Below are 12,918 nucleotides of genomic sequence, written 5' to 3'. Positions count from 1 at the left end.
TCCCAATCTCTGCTTACCATCTCACAATTCCCTCTGTGTTGCTTCAGTTCTCACTGGTCTACTTTGTCTCTTCACTTGTCTCTAACATTTTCTGAATTCTCCAGGCCAAGAAGATACTTGACATAACTAACTAGATTGCTATATATCTGTGTTACAAGGAAATTTGAAAAGAGTAAAGGAAAAAGTAATCAATCCAATCCCATTCTCCTGGAGTTTATTATCCATGATTCATAGCAGATTATGGCATTTCTCCAGTGTTGTTGGGAAACCACTGGTCTATTCAAGTCAGAGATCTCTTTTTTATGTTATCTCTTGCTCATTTTGGCCCCCAAACTTATAAGCTACCTTGTCCAATCCATGTGGAAGAGGCATAGCCCTCATTATATGATTAGAATATCATTTCCAGAAAATACTTACTGAGTCCTTACTAGATCCCAAACATGTTCTCAGAAGTATTAATCCACATACTGACACAAATGAGAACATAATTATAAAGTGAGGTTAATATTCTGAGATAATAAATGTGTTATTTTCCATTTACATTTAAAACATGTATTTAACAATGGTATCTAGTCTATGCTAAGCATCAGAGAGGTCCTCTGTCAGGGAGTCATGAAGACACCATCCATGGGCAATTAAGATATGAAGATAGAGAAAGTAATTGAAAGGAGCCCTCAAAAGTACACTGATGCCTGTAGGTTACTACATTTTCTCCAACTTCACATGATGATATTTAAAGGGGCAAGAATTACATGTTAAGTTTTATGTTCACTTGAGATTAGGATAATGCCAAGTTAGACAACTAAAAAACTTCTTACGCACTTCAAAATTAGAAAGCTAGAAAACAATGGACAATCCAGTGCCAGAGATATTATATGTCAGACAACAAATTAATAACAGGTATGAAAGAGGCAGGGAGGACAGATTTGCCAGAATGATATTGAAAACAGTTCAAGACATTATGTGTGTGTGTGTGTGTGTGTGTGTGTCACATGGAAAAAGTGGAGTTAATTATGGTGATTGAGCTATCTCTAAAAAATAATTTTCAGTAGCATTGTGGCTAAAGCCACTGTCTGTGATGGCAGAATCCCATATGGGTTCTGGTTCAAGTTCTTGCTGTGCCACTTCCAATGCAACTCTCTGCCAATGCACTGGGGAAAGCAGTGGAAGCCATTCCAAATACTTGGACACCTGCACTCACATGGGAGAACATGAAGAAGCTTCTGGATCCTGGATTCAAACTGGCCCAGCTCTGGCCATTGGGTCCATTTGAAGAGTGAACCAGTGAATTTTTCATGTAGAGGTGATACTAGCTGCTCCAAAAGTACTGAATCACAAAGGTGAGCACAAATAAGGGGATGCAGTAACTCCAGGGTGATGGTGGCACACACTCTGATACACTAAAACTGTTCTCTCTCCAGTTTGTTCCCCTGCTGCAGATCCAGATACAGAACAAGATTGTAAAATTTGAGGAAGCCTATTTCTCTACACATAAGCTAAGGTAAAATAAGTGTTCTTCTGCTGAAGAAAACATATTTATCATCAAGGCATTACCACTTACTGGGAGAGAATTCAGAGGTCATATTGTATATCCTTGTAGGTGGCAAAGATTGCCATGGTACTTTACACAATTTAAGAGAGGTGGAGTAACTTGCCTAATGGATTTCATTTCAAATGGCTTTGGTGAGGAAGTATAGTTCAAACATGCCAATAGAAAGCTGTCAGAAAAAAAAAAAGTCATTGAAATTTTTTGATGTAATATGACACCTCAGAACAGTATCTATCTTCTTTGAAGTTTTGTTTTACTTTTTACAATCATTATTTCCTTATGTTAACTATATAAATATTTCAATATCACATAATTTCCCAAAGAAGCATGACTCCTTTTATACTGATAGAAAGTTTTGGGGGATACTGCTTGGTTATAATTTTAAAAGAAAGAATTCTACTCCTGACTCAGTGGTGCACAAATTAAAAATACATTTTGCTGTATGGTGGCATTATTTTTGCAACCATCTTCACATCCTATCATCTCTCTTCTTCCATACTATATCCACAGGTAACTTTTAAAGTAGCTAAAACAGGAGTTCTGAGCTATCTTAGAGTCAAAATATTTAGAAAAAGCAAGAACTGGGACCAGTATTTTGGCATAGCAGGTTAGGCCTCCACCTGCAATGCTGTCCTCCCATATGGGCACCAATTTGAGACCCAGCAGCTGCATTTCTGAGGTAGCTCCATTCTAATGCACCTGGAAAACAGAAGAATATGGTTTAAGTGCTTGTACCTCTGCACTCGCATGGGAGAGTTGGAAAAAGATTCAGGCTCCTGGTTTTAGCCTGGCCCAGTCCTTCCTGTAGTGGCCATATGGAAAGTAAACCAGTTAATGGAAGATCTCTCTCTCCTCCTTTTCCTTTCTTTGTAACTCTGCATTTCAAATAAAAAAATAAAGAGAATAAATATTTAAAAAAAACAGAAAAATAATATGTGACTCTTGTCAGGGGGGTTTATTGAAGAAATCTGCAGTTCTAAATACTTAGATTTGTGTTTCCTGACCACAAAGAATTAGGTGTATAAACAAAGAATAATATGTAGTGCATAAGCTGAGTTTATTTGAAAAACACAGAGAAAAATGTGTCAGAGGAAAATGAAAAATCACATTCAGAGGTAATCTAATCAGACTCACCCTGGACTTCTCATCACAAACCTTACAGGCAAGTTTTAAAAAAACACTGCCAACAGAGAACACTGAACCCTGCAAAGCTATCATTTATGAATGAAGGGGAAATAAAGATATTTCACAACAAACAGAAACTGAAAGAATTTGTATCTTTGCATCCAGCCCTACAACACTGGCTCAAAGGTGTGCTTCATGCAGAAACACAGAAACAGGAACTTTACTACAAAAGAAGACCAATGTAGAAAATGACCCAGCTAAAATACAAATACCAAAATACATAAACAGCTCTACTTAAGGAAACATGGCAGGAAAAAGACAGTATTTAAGAATAGTCACACTGAATGTAAATGGTCTCAACTCTACAGTCAAAAGACACAAACTAGCTGAATGGATTAAAAAAGAAAACCCATCTATCTGTTGCCTTCAGAAATCACACCTCACCAGCAAAGATGCACACAAACTGAAAGTGAAAGGATGGAAAAAGATATTCCAAGCTAACAGAAACTAAAAAAGAGACAGTGTGGTCATCCTAATATCAGACAAAATAGACTTTAACACAAAAGCTATTATAAGAGACAAAGAAGGATACTAGGTAATGATTAAAGGATCAATCCAACACAAATATATTACTTTTATAAATGTATATGCACCTAATTACAGGGCACCTGGCTATTTGAAAATATTATTAAAGGATTTAAAGGGAGATGTAGACTCAAATATAATAGTAACAGGGAACTTCAATAGCTCACTTTAAGCAATGGATAGATCAACCAGACAGAAAACCAACAAGGAAACAACAGAGCTAATTGACACTAAGATCAAATAGACCTAGTAGATATCTACAGAGAATTCCGCCCCACAGCCACAGAGTACACATATTTCTTCCCAGTGCACAGAACTTTCTCTAGGATTGACCACAGGCAGGGCATAAAGGGAGCCTCAGCAAATTCAAAAAAAATTTTGAAATTATACCATGCATCTTTTCAGAGCACAATACAATGAAGCTTGAAATCAACAACTTAAGAATCTCTTCATCATAGGCAAACACATGGAGAATGAACAATTTGATTCTGAATGAACAGTTAGTCATAAAAGAAACAAAAAGAGAAATCAAAAGATTCACAGAAACAAATGAAAATGACAATGCAGCTTATCAAAATTTGTGGGATACAGCAAAAGCAGTGCTAAGAGGAAAGATTATAACAACTGGTACCTAAATCAAGAAATTGGAAAGGTACCAAATAAATGATTTCTCTATGCACCTCAAGGATCTAGAAAAACAGCAGCAAACCAACCCAAATCTAGTAGAAGAGAAGAAATTATCAAGCTAAGAGAAGAAATCAACACAATTGAAATCAAAAAAACAATACAAAAGATCAGCAAAATGAAGAGCTGGTTTTTTGAAAAAAAAAATTAACACACGATTGGCCCAACTAACCAAAAAATTGGAGAGAAAAGGCTCAAAGCAGTAAAATTAAAAATGGTTATGGAAATGTAACAAAAGACACAACAGAAATAAAAATAATCATCAGAAACCACTACAAAGAGCTGTATGCCAACAAATTTGGAAACCTAGAAGAAATGGATAAATTCCTGGACACATACAAGTTATATAAATTGAGTCATGAAGACATAGAAAACCTAAACAGACCCATAACCATGAAAGAAATTGAATCAGTAATAAATGTGCTACTGAAAAAATAGAGCCCAGGACCAGACAGCTTCACTGCTGAATTCTACCAGACATTTATAGAACAATTAATCATAGTTCTTCTCAAATTATTCAAAACAATTGAAAGGGAGGGAGTTCTCCAAAATTCTTTCTATGAAGCCAATATCACTTTATTTCCTAAACCCAGAAAAGATGCAGCAGAGAAAGAAAAATATAGATCTATCTCCCTGATGAACATAGACTCAAAAATAATCAACAAAATCCTGGCCAACTGAATCCAATTACAAATCAGAAAGATTGCCGGTGCCATGGCTCAATAGGCTAATCCTCTGCCTGCAGCGTCAGCACACCAGGTTCTAGTCCCGGTTGGGGCACCAGATTCTGTCCTGGTTGCCTCTCTTCCAGTCCAGTTCTCTGCTGTGGCCCAGGAAGGCAGTGGAGGATGGCCCAAGTCTTTACACCCTGCACCCACATGGGAGACTGCATAGCTCCTGGCTTTGGATCAGTGCAGTGTGCTGGCCATACTGGCCATTGGGGGGTGAACCAATGGAAAAGGAAGACCTTTCTCTCTGTCTCTCTCTCTCACTGTCCACTTTGCCTGTCAAAAAAATAAATAAATTAAAAAAAAAGAAAGACCATTCACCCAGAACAAGTGGGGTTTATCCCTGGTATGCCGGGATGGTTCAACATTCAAAAATCAATCAACGTGATACATTACATTAACAAATTGAGAAACAAAAGTCATATGATTATCTCAATAGGTGCAGAGAATGCATTTGACAAAATACAACACCATTTCATAATGAGAACTCTAAGAAAATTGGGTTTAGAAGGAACATTCCTCAACACAATTAAGGCAATTTATGACAAACCCATGGCCAGCATTATATTGAATGGGGAAAAGTTAGAGGCATTTCCATTGAAAACTGGCACCAGACAGGGGTACCCACTCTCACCATTGATATTCAATATAGTCTTAGTGGTTTTAGACAAAGCTATTAAGAAAGAAAAAGAAATCAAAGAGATACAAATGGGAAAGGAGGAAGTCAAACTATCCCTATTTGCAGATGACATGATTCTATATTTAGAGGACCCAAAGGACTCCATTAAGAGACTGTTGGAACTCATATGAGTGTAAAGCAGCAGGATACAAAATCAATGCACAGAAATCCACAACCTTAATATAGGCAGACAATGCTGTGGCTGAGAAAGAACTTCTAAAATCAATCCCATTCACAATAGCCACAAAACAATCAAGTACCTTGGAATAAATTTAACCAAAGATGTCAAAAGATCTGTATGATGAAAATTACAAGATATTAAAGAAAGAAATAGAAGAAGACACAAAAAATGGAAAAATCTGCCATGTTCATGGATTGGAAGAATCAATATCATCAAAATATCCATTCTTCCAAAAGCAATTTACAGGTTCAATGCTATACCAATCAAAATACCAAAGACATTCCTCACAGACCTAGAAAAAATGATGCTGAAATTCATATGGAGGAACAAGAGACCTCACATAGCTAAAACAATTCTATACAATAAATATAAAGCTGGAGGCATGACAATACCAGGCTTCAAGACACACTACAGGGCAATTCTAAGCAAAACAGTCTGTTACTGGTACAAAAACAGACGGATAGACAAATGGAACAGAATAGAAACACTGGAAATCAATTCAAACATCTACAACCAACTCATATTCAACAAAGGAGCTAAAACCAACCCTTGGAACAGGGACAGCCTCTTCAACAAATAGTGCTGGGAAAACTGGATTTCCACATGTCAAAGTATGAAGCAAGACCCCTACCTTACAACATATACAGAAAGCCACTCAACATGGATTAAAGATCTAAATCTATGCCACAATACCATCAAATTAATAGAGATCATAGGGGAAACACTTCAAGACATTGGAACAGGCAAAGAATTCCTGGAAAAGACCCCAGAGGCATAGGTAGTCAAAGCCAAAATGAACAAATGGATTACCTCAAATTGGGAAGTTTCTTTACAGCAAAAGAAAGTTAGGAAAGTGAAGAGGCAACCAACAGAGTTTTTTATTTGCAACTACACAAATTATTTGCAAACTATACAACTGAAAAAGGATTAATAACCAGAATCTATAAGATGATCAAGAAACTCCACAGTAACAAAACAACCCAATAAAATGATGGGCCAAGGATTTTAACAGGCATTTTTCAAAAGAGGAAGTCCAAATGGCCAATAGACACATGAAAAAATGTTCAGGATCTCTAGCCATCAGGGAAATGCAAATCAAAAGCACAATGAGATTTCACCTCACCTGAGTTAGAGTGGCCCTCATACAGAAATCAACAAACGACAAATGCTAGAGAAGATGTGGGGAAAAGGGCACCCTAACCCACTGTTGGTGGGAAGGTAAACTGGTAAGGCCACTGTAGAAAACAGTATGGAGATACCTCAAAAATCTGAATATAGACCTACCATATGACCCAGCCTTCCCACTCCTGGGAATTTACCCAAGGGAAATGAAATCAGTAAATAAAAGTACTATCTGCACCTCCATGTTTATTGCAGCTCAATTCACAATAGCTAAGACATGGAAGCAGCCTAAATGTCCATCAAACGAAGACTGGGTAAAGAAATTGTGGGATATGTACACTGTGGAATCCTATACAGCAGTAAAAAAGGATGAAATCCGGTCCTTTGCAACAGAATGGAGCAAGCTGGAAAACCTCATACTTAGTGAGTATGATCTTTGTCCCAAAGAGACAAACACCATATGTTCTCCCTGAATTGGGAGAATTAATAGTGCAGATAAAATGAAAGCTGTAGAAGCAAAATTGTCCCTTTTAGAACCAATGTCTTCAAGAACCCTTGACCTGATTGTTGAGAGGCAGTTTACCATTGTTACTTTTACTGTGTATATCCTTTTTGTTTTGTTTTGTCAGTTTTTTCTGTTTTATTTCTTTCTCTCTCACTTCTCTACTTCATACTAAATGCTGAACTCTCTATGTAACAGAGAGTTAATTATATGTATTTTAAGGCAATTGGAAAAAGATCCCAGTTAAAAATAAGGGAGGGAATAAGAGATGGAGGAAGTAGTATAAAATTATAAAATTGTATAGTTCTGCATACAGACATATAGACTTCCCTCTCAGGGTAAAGCCTAGGAACTAGTCATGGGGCTCCAAACCCATAAGAATTGATGGTATAAACACCATCTTCACTGTTAAAATGATCATATTATATGTTAAAGGCAACAGATAGCTCAGTCCAAGTTTAAAAGGGATAATATAAATAACATCAAGTACACAGTAAAAATAATAGAAATAAAAAGGAAGGAAGGACCAACATGGGAAGCAGACCACACAGCAGACTCCTAGAATGACTTTCTGAGTAAATAACACTCTGACCTCAGAATCAACCCTTAAAGGCTTCCTGGTTGGGCTGAAAGGCCTGCCAGAGCATTTCAGGCATGGAAAGACAAGACTCTGTGACAAAAATTACCCTACGTGGAGGATCTCTGTGAGACCTCAGAGGAAAGAAAGGGTCATCAAAGAAGGAGACAGTCTTCTCTGAAGGGAGAAGTGAACATCCACTTTGCTTATGGCAGTGTCCAAATACCAATAGTCTGTGGTCACAAAAGGCTTACAGAGCCTTGGCAGCCCATGGCAAGAGGATGATCACTGATATCATAAAAAAAAAGAGTGTTAATTGTTAAAGGAACAACAGTAGTCACTGTGCACTTGCTCCCCAGGTGGGACCTCTGTCCCTGTTGAATTGTAATATGAGAATGGACTTGGGGGAAGAACCACTATATTCCTAAAGTTGTATCTATGTAAAAATATATTCATTAAATAAAAATTTTAAAAAATTAAAAATTAAAAAGGAAGAAAAGAAAAAACACAGAGAAATCAAAATCAAAATATTCCCTGTAGAAGACAGCCATTAATGAGTGATTTCTAGCTGTTTTTTAATAGGTTGTAAAATGGGAAGTTCTTGACTGTCAGGGAGAAGGACAGTTTTGATTGGTTAATTGGGGAAAAGCTCCACTTGAAACTCAACAGACACAACAGAAAATGCGTGAAACTTTCCCCCAAGATGTGTAGAATTCTCATTATCTAAATCAGTTATGACACCACAGAAAAACCTTGATTACAAGGACTAGCACAAGATATCAACATCCTTCACAGCACCCAGCTATTGATGTTTTTAAATAGTTGTTCTGAACTTTTTTTTTTTTTTAATCCTTATTTGAAGGAGATACAGAAAAAAAGGGTGAGACAGAGTGAAAGATACATTCCATCTTCTGGTTCATGCCCAAGGTGGCCAAAATGGCCAGGGCTGAGCCAGGCCCAAATCAGGAGCAAAGTGCTGATGTTGCAAGTGGCAGAATTACCTGCTATGCCATAACAGTGGTCCCCATGTTGGTTGACATTTCTCAGGTCCTGAGACTCTTCTCCAGATTGGGAGAGTGGGAGACAGGAGGCTAGCCAGGATTCTATCAGTTTCTGGTGCTCTACCACCACACTACTATGAGAACATTTTGCATACTAAGATTGAGAACTAACCAAGTTATTGCTTATTATCTAACTTGCTGTTTGTAGCACTCCAATATGGGAGGTTTAGGCCCACAGAATTCTACACCAATACATGTACTTTCTATTCATTTGGGATCAAGGAGAGGGGAGAGAGAGTACGCCTTTCCAATGTTTCTCCCACCAAATGCCCACAATGGCCAGGACTGGCTGGGCCAAAACCAGGGACCACAAACTCAAGCATGGTATTACAAATAGGTGGCAGGTGAAATCATTTACCACAAGAACTCTTTTTAAATCTTATCTTTCTCACCAGTTTAGAAATTAGGAATGTAGGGGCTGGCGCTGAGGTGCAGCAGGTTAATGCCCTGGCCTGAAGAGCCAGCATCCCATATGGGTGCCGGTTCAAGACCTGGCCACTCCACTTTTGATCCAGCTGTAGAAGATGGCCCAAGTCTTTGGGCCCCTGCACCCATGTGGGAGACCCAGAAGAATCTCCTGACTCCTGGCTTCAGATTGACACAGCTCCAACAATTGCAGCCATCTGGGGAGTGAACCATAGGATGGAAGACTTCTCTCTCTCTGCCTCTCCTCTCTCTGTGTAACTCTGACTTTCAAATAAATAAATAAATCAATTTTTAAAAAAAGAAATTAGGAATGTGGCTGAAACTGTGGCATAGTACGTTAAGCATCCCTTACGGGCAAAGATTTGAGTCCTGGCTGCTCCATTTCCAATCCAGCTCCCTGAAGAAGTAAAAGGTCCAAGACCTCGGGCCCATGCCCCTATGTGGGAACCTAGAGGAAGCTCCAGGTTCCAGGATTCAGATTGGCCTGGCTCTGGCCATTGTGGCCATTTAGGGAGTGAACCAGCAGATGGAAGACCTCTCTCTCTGTCTCCCCCTCTCTTCTGTAGTTATATCTCTTAAATAAATAAATAAATAATTCAAAAAAGGAAATTATGAAGAAGCGTTGTTATTTCTGAGAAAGCGAGTTATAAAAATGAATTCTCTTAACCAAAAAGCAGGAGAAGATATCTTAGTGACAGCAACCAACAGAGGAATGCTGACCAATCCTGATTTGGCCTTAAACTTTTTAAAGTACCTGAAATGTCTTAAGTTTAAGTAGTAAGAGAAGTCCTATGCACAAAATACCACCAATGTTACAGAGTCTTTAGTTGAGGTTAATACACAAATAAATAACTCTATAAGTACAATGATGGCCTACTTATTGTGCTTTAAATAATGCAAACTTACACACAACTGGAAATATTAAAGAGCTCACAGAAATCAAAGTAGTACTAAAGAACTTACTGAGAACCTTAATATAACAGCACTTACATTAATGGGGCCATTATGAAATCTACCTGATTTAATCTATATAATTCATGCATGCATGCACAGTACCTATAATTCAGTAAGGTAAATGTTAACACTCACCAAAATATAATATCTGTTTTGGAAAGCTTCACAACTCAAGTTAGTCTCTCTCCAGACCATCAGTGTCTGACAAACACTAACCACTGACTAAATATCTGTTAAATGCAAGCATGTGATAGTTACTCTAGCACATTTCATGTTCTAGCAGAATGCCAACACAGGGTAAATGAGAAACAGCCACCCAAAGAAATGAGAACTGGAAAATGTCTTCTGGAGTCAAGACTTGTAATTACAGAAACAAAACTAGCAAAAGCCAACAGAGGCTCTGGATAAGCAATCCTATATTATTTCACTTAACAGGGCTACTCAGTATTCCAGTTCTTTTTTTAAAGATGTATTTATTTAAGAGGCAGAGTTAGAAACAGAGAGAGAGAAAGACAGAGAAACAGGTCTTCAATCTGCTTGCTCACTGTCCAAATGGCCACAAAGGCCAGAGCTAAGTGGATTTGAAGCCAGGAGCCAGAAGCTTCTTCTGTGTCTCCTATGTGGGTGCAGGGGCTATATAACTTGGGTCATCCTCCTGTGCTTTCTCAGACAGATTAGCAAGGATCTAGATCAGAAGTGGAGTAGCTGGGCCTCAAAGCTGCACTCTTATGGGATGCTGGCTCTGAAGGCAGACTGGGCCCACTACATGACAGTTCTGGCCCCAGTATTTCAGTTCTTGACTCAGCAAGAAATTATTATCAAGTAGTATTAGGAAAAGAGGTTGAGAAATACTTTAGTTGAGCACCTTTTTCTCTTAAAATATTTTTGAAGGAAAATAGGCAGCATAGAAAGAAGTGCAGTGTACTGGAATAATGTAGTCTGAGAGGAATCCTTCTTCTACTGCTAAATGGCTTGTGTGCTTCACTCCACCACCACCAAATAAACCACATGCACTAACTCACTCCAAATTCAGCAGGTCCAAAATACACTGGATATTATAGCCACCCAAAGCTCCAATAAGTTGAGAAAAATGTGCTTCTGGCTACTGAATCCTACATAAATGCTGAAAAATAAGGCAATGACTTACTGATATCAACATCTTCCCATTAAAACAATAGGTAGAAAACCTCAAAAAAAAAAAATAGACTATTCCAAGCATTTAAAAATTAGATGGCATAAACTTTCTTCCATAAAGTTCACCCAAGATAAATAACTCTTTTTATTCTGAAATTGGCCCTCTAAGAAAGAGAAGAAAAATGTGACCTAAACATTTTTTCTAGGGTGGACCTATGGTGTAGTGGTTAATACATAGCTTGGATGCCTGAATCATGTATCAGTGTGCCTGGGTTCAAGTCCTGACTTAACTCCCAATCCCAGCTTGTAGCTATTGTAGACCCTAGTTGCAGCAGATGATGGAAGTGGTTAGGTCCCTGCCACCCATGCAGGAGACCCAGATTGAGTTCCCAACCTCTAGCTTCATCGACCTGGCCCAGCTCCAGCTGTTGCTGCAATTTGGGGACTGAATCGGTGGACGAGAGATCTCTGCATTGTCACACTTTCACATAAATGTATTTTAAAAAATTCTTCCATAACTCAGAAACCTATAGTACAACCAACTAAATTATTCAGATGTGAAATTACAACTTAACAGTCAGCCTGTGGTAAGGCTTATTTTATTGCTTTTCAATGAATACCTCCTAGGATGACTGCAGAGCTGCCCAGCAGGACCAAGCCCAAGATTCTGAGGATACTGATTCTGCCCAGGCCTCCCACCCAGTCACATCAGGTGATTTCTGGCTGCTGCACAACCACCACTACCAAACTGTGGTGACAATGACTTCAAAAATACTCTATATTGCAAGACATTCCAAAATGCTTGTGACTGTTTTACAGTAAAACATTCATCTTTGTATTTGAGGCAGCTCACTCTGAAACTGGTAAATGATGGAGCTCCTCTATAATAAATAGCTCCTCTATAATAAATTAGAGTGAAATGAGAATCATATGGTGAATATTTCTAGAAAGCTTCCAATTATGAAGAAAATGAAATAGTAGCTATTTTTCTCAAATTCTTGATTTTCAGAGAAAATGAGTACAATCCATTTTACCTTTTATATATTGAATTTAAAAAAAAATTCAGGGTCTGGCACTGTGGCATAGCAGGTAAAGCCACTGCCTGCAGTGCTGGCATCCCATATGGGCACCGATTTGAATCCCAGATGTTCCACTTTAGCTCTCTGCTATGTCCTGGGAAAGAAGCAGATGATGGCCCAAGTCCTTGGGCCCTGTACCTGCGTGGGACCTGGAAGAAGCGCCTGGCTCCTGGCTTCAGATCGGCACAGCTTGGGCCACTGTGACCAATTGGAGAGTGAACCAGTGGATGGAAGACTTTCTTTCTCTCTCTCTCTCTCTCCCTCCCTCCCTGCCTCTCCTTCTCTATATGTGTAACTCTTTCAATTAAATAAATAAATCTTTAAAAAAAGAATTTTCAATTGGGTGGTTTGATCAGGAAATGTTTAACTCATGTTTGAATGTAAGAGCACTCAAATCCTGGTAAAAGCATTTAGCCAACAAGCTGCAATTGATTTTCATGTCTGTAGCTTATAAAAACCCAGTTCATTCATTCAACAAATTTTAAGTGAGTCACTTCTATACATTAGACAACACTCTCCAAGCTAGAGATAG

The sequence above is a fragment of the Oryctolagus cuniculus genome, chromosome 2, assembly GCF_051225735.1.
Source record: "Oryctolagus cuniculus isolate XC-2025 breed Fujian yellow rabbit chromosome 2, ASM5122573v1, whole genome shotgun sequence".
Lineage (NCBI taxonomy): Eukaryota > Metazoa > Chordata > Mammalia > Lagomorpha > Leporidae > Oryctolagus > Oryctolagus cuniculus.
This window is presented reverse-complemented; position numbering follows the sequence as displayed.